Genomic DNA, 4,990 nt, shown 5'->3' on the forward strand with positions numbered 1-4,990 from the left:
TCTTGTTATCTGTTCTTAATAACTCGAAAAAAGCCGTATTTAATATAGTGTCTTGATTTTAACAAGGCATATCTAGACCATTTTTTCGTTCTTTGTCGAGGCTCAATCTGGTTTTCAGCCGGCTATATATTTTTCGAGTGAAAATTTAGGAAATCAACTTTGGCAAGCATGCAGTGAGGTTTTAAATTGACCAGTCACAATACAAAATTTAGACAAAAAATGGACAAAATAGAGTTTGCTTAGAGTTTCACAAAAATTAACATGGCGCAATTTCTTCTCAGAAAATCTCACATAAAATTTTACCCCAAAAATGGGTAATTTCGAATTTTTTGAAATAATCAAGAATTGCGCTGAAACTACCACCTTAATTGATGCAAAACTTAAATCAAATGAGCCTCTTCTGCAGCCCAACAAAGTTCTAGAAGGGTTAAGTTTCCAAAAATTGCGCAAAACGTCTGAAGATCTTGGTTGAACTGTCTGAGAGGCTTTTTTTGGTAATTTTCTCATTTGTTAACTCGGTAGTTTCAGCGTAAAACTTGATTAATTCAAAAAAGCCAAAATGACCCATATCTTAGTTAAGATTTTCGGAAATGTTAACTTCGGTGATCTTTTAAGCATTTTTTGTTTTTTTTTTGTTTTCTTTTTTTGTCTAATCTTGATCCAAATTGAGAATTTGCCAAATTAGTGTTTTACAAACATGTACAACTTTATTAGAATTATTTAGGGACCGAAATTACCTTCAATAGCCTTAAAGTTCAGTAAATTTCTCAGATTACGCAAATTACTTATTTTTCCATGGTTAAACTGGGTTACATCAAGGTTTTTGCGGGACCTTCAAAAATCTTGTCAAACCCTCCTAAGAACGCCTAATTGAAAGAAAAGTTTAAGGACAAAAATGATTTTTTAGAGATATCCTCATTTTCAAATCTGCCCCAAGTGGAGTAATCGTAATGCGCTGAAAAAAACGATGTTAAATAATTGCGCGCAATTTCCTTTTTCGGTTTTATGCAAACAGTTATTTGGTTTCAGGCGACCAATGAGGTAAGGATAAACTTGTTTGTTTTGTTGCCTAAACTTATCATTAAGTGATATTATTAATAGTTTAGCTAAACCGTAGCAAATCAGGTGAGATTTTAAAAAATATAAGAATTTCAAAACAACAAAACAAACTTCATAACAGAAAAAGGAGGTGTACTAATTGAGCACCTTCGGAATAGCAATAAAGCTTCTTTCGAAATCTTCAAACCCCACAAATCTGAATACTAACCGGCGGACATTTCTGGCTAATCTTTTGAAGCAAAAAAGCTCCTTTCTGTTGAACGCTTTCAGGGTAAATTTTTGACAGGTAAGGTCAACTTTCGTTATTTTGTTTAGACCTTACGACAAGTTGTTATTTAATTTCGATAACAAGTAGCCATTTTTTTTGGAGGGGGGCAAAATTGGGGATGGCTGATGCTTTTTCTCCGCCAAGGAGGGTGTCATTCTGGCTGCCGATTGACTTCAAGCGAGGAGTACAAATTTTATTAAAGAACAAAAAAACAACGCTCCAAAAAGACGGCTTTTTGTTAGAAACTCCGAAAATCGGCTTGAAAACAATTGAAAACATATTTTTGATAGTTTGGTGAGTTTTGAAATTAATTTTTCATGATTATTCCATAACACTCTAAAAATCAGGTGAAAAAATATATATCGCTAGAATATGATTAAAAAAATGTTAAACTCTTTGTTTTGAAAATTTTTTTGGGAAAAAGCAACTTAGTCGACTAAATTTAAACAAAAAGTCACGAAGTCAATAACCTTTTCCTCACTCAAAAATTTATTCAGCGGATATAAAAATTTTAATGCCTTATGAAAAGATTGGTGAAAAAACGCTCAAAGAAGCAAGAAAAAACGCAACTTGACAAAATGTTCCGGAATTACAATGTGACCATTCTGTGAACAAACTTTCTTGCAAGAAAGTAGTAAACAGATGCAGTACTCTTGCTAACAGTAAATACTGATAAAATTGTATTTCGGTGTAAATCGTTTTTAAGGTTATTTAGCCAGCAGAAAGACAAATCAATCGTAGAAAGTCGGGTGCAACTTCTTCTGAAGCCCTTTCAGCAGTTCCTCAAATTTTTTTGAGCAGCAATGAGAAATTTACAAACTTTTTTCTCTCAATGCTAAAAATAAGCTGTCGGAAACATGATCGTAATCAGGAATTGAAACATTCTTTTTTCTAAACCAAGAAATAACACTTAAGTATCGAGTGTTTTTCAGAACAAAACTTTTTTAATCTCAAAGTTTTTTGATTCATGGAAAACTGTGTTCCTTTTTTATGTATTGTTTTGAAAATATGTTGGTAATTGGAGCGTTGAACAGCACCAGTCTTGGTCTAAGACAAACTAAATCAACTGTTATCTAACAACAATTCTTAATGTCTCATGAAAAGTTTTATAGGTTCAGCTTTTCAGATCCAGTTTTAATAGATACTGTTTTTCCCAATCTGAACTGGAAGCAAATACGAGATTTTTTTCTGGTCATCATCTGAATGGATCTTAGGTCTAACCTACAGATGCTACTCATTCAACTGGTACATCAGAAAAAATTGAAACAGTTATTTGGAAAAAAAAAATTTTCTTGTTTTTTCAAAGAAAATTTTGCGAACTTTTTTTGTATAAAACCTTTGAATCCGTTTGTCACTTATAGCCGTGGTCAAAACTTTTGTGCCCATTGCACAGAGTTCAGTTGCGCTTGCTTCCGTTTGCAAATCATGAACAGAGTAGAGCATTGCAAGAACATTTTCAAAAGGATCGAATCAAAACTAATTTTTTGACTTCCAGCAATTATAACCTGGTGAAATAGAACAATAACTTCACCGACAGCTTCATGTTTGTGAAAAAAATTCTCGCGATTAAAACAAATTAGATACTTGAAAAACTTTTTTTATTTAGGCAACTTAAGTTTCGTAGTTTTAATTTTTAAATTCACACATTTGCTTGGCATTATTTGCGATATAGCAGCACCATAGTATGGCCAAATAGCCAACAAAAAACATTTTCTTCGTTCAAAAATTAAATAAGCGAGCATATAGTTATTAATGCCAGATGAAAATAACCATGAAAAACTTGCTCAAAGGAGCAAGAAAAAACGCAATTTGACAAAATATTCCGGAATACTACAAATTGACCATTCTGTGAACAAACTTTCTTGAAAGGCTATTGCCAAACAGTCGCATTACTAATGCCAATATAAATGCAGATCAAACGTCTATTCGGCGTAATTCTTTCTGACGGATATTCAGCCAACAGAATGAGAAATCAATTGTAGAATTACGAGTGATATACCCTTCTGAGGCCCTTTCAGCAACTCTTAAATTTTTTGAGAAGCGAGGAGAACTTTCAAAACTCTCTATCCCAAAGTACTCGGTTGGAAAATGATATGCGTAAGAAACTTAAACAGTTTTTCTTACTAAAAATAACACTATTTTCGGAGTGTTTTCCAAGAAAAGTATTTCCCATTTCCTATTTTTTCCAATTTGTTTTTCCTTTTGCTTTTCTTTTTCATTTATTGGTTTGAAAAAATGTTAAGGATTGAAACGTTGAACAGCATTTCGCTTAGACTAATTTTGAAAGTCCCATAAAAAGTGTCCAAAAGTTTCAAAGGTTTCAACTGATACTCTGTTTTTCCCAATCTGTATTAGAAAAAAAAATTTTATTGTCTTTTTATTGTCTTAACCGGTCTTAGTTTCTACCTACAGATTCTATCCATTCAACTGGTCACACTACAAAAAAAGAAAAAAGTTAAATTGCTTTTACTGGAAAATTTCATGATTTTTTATTCTTTTGTTTTTCAAGGAAAACATTCCAATTTTTTTGAATAAAAACCATTGATTCCGTTTTCAATAATAGCCGGGGTCAAACTAATTTGTGACAATTGAACAGCAACTGATTACACTGGTTTCTGTTCACTTGTTTGCAAGAACAGGATGGAGCCACTTTTTGATTTATTTGATGCTTAAAGGAAGAAAATCTTCAATGTGATCGAATCAAAATTATTTTTTGGTTTCTAGAAATCACAAACTGGTAAGAAACTAATTTTATCGAAAATGTCAAATTTTGCGACAAAAAGCTCTTGCCATCAAAATAAGTAAGATACTTGAAATACATTTCATAAATGTGGCAATTTAAATTTTCAAATTTGTATTTCCCTTGGCCGGCATCATTTTCAATGTGTTACCAATATAATTTGGCCAAAGAACCACGCAAATCAGCAGATCCAAAACATATTAAAGAAACATTGAAAAAAAAATTAAATCTGCCAAAAAATTTTTGATGCTATGAATTGTCTTGAGAACACTTTTCTTTTGTAACGGAACAAAGTAGACAATGGAGTGTTACACTTATAACGGAAGAAAAAATCGAAGCAATAAAAGGGTCGACAATGCTTCGACAGAGACCCGTTGAACTAAAATATCATAGCCGCCATTAAAAGACACACACGTATGAGAAAAATTCTCGCCCATCAAACGATGCAAGGTAAGGAGAGTTAGCCAAAACATTTTACGCCAAATAATTAGGATATAAAAGAGCTGAGACTATACCAATTTGGATTCGCTACTTTAACACCTTACATAATATCAAATATCGATCTATCGGGTGTTAAACTTATACGTGTGAGTGTCGGACATGCTAAACTTATATCTTTTGGTTTCAACCAATGCAGATCCGAGAAAATGCATATGTGATTGTGTTAAACAAGTTGCCTACATGAATAAAATTTATGCTTCTATTTGATATTGTAAGCGTAATAACCTTTTGTATTTGTTTCTGCAAACGGCTAAAATTCGACAATATTCAAACTTTTTCACACAGAGGTGAAGTGGGGCTTCGCGCCGCTTGCGATCATGAAAAAACATACTTGAAAAAATGTTGAAAAAAACTAGGTGAACCATCATTTTCTTATGTCTCGTTAAAAGACATTTAAGTGCATAGCTAAGACTGGGGGTAGG

The 4,990-nt window shown here is 32.6% G+C and overlaps 1 long non-coding RNA gene across 5 annotated transcripts in view; it reads left to right on the forward strand.

The window, feature by feature from the left end:
* The first annotated feature begins 861 nt into the window (after positions 1 to 861).
* The window catches only part of LOC134846540 (uncharacterized), a 10,357-nt gene continuing 6,228 nt past the window's right edge, over positions 862 to 4,990 (forward strand). Inside the window, exon 1 of one of the 5 annotated variants that reach the window (XR_010162816.1) lies at positions 862 to 1,041. This is a non-coding gene — a long non-coding RNA (uncharacterized LOC134846540). The other 4 variants (XR_010162819.1, XR_010162818.1, XR_010162815.1 and 1 more) reach the window with 4 other exon arrangements.

The sequence above is a fragment of the Symsagittifera roscoffensis genome, chromosome 5 (genome assembly GCF_963678635.1).
Source record: "Symsagittifera roscoffensis chromosome 5, txSymRosc1.1, whole genome shotgun sequence".
NCBI lineage: Eukaryota > Metazoa > Xenacoelomorpha > Acoela > Convolutidae > Symsagittifera > Symsagittifera roscoffensis.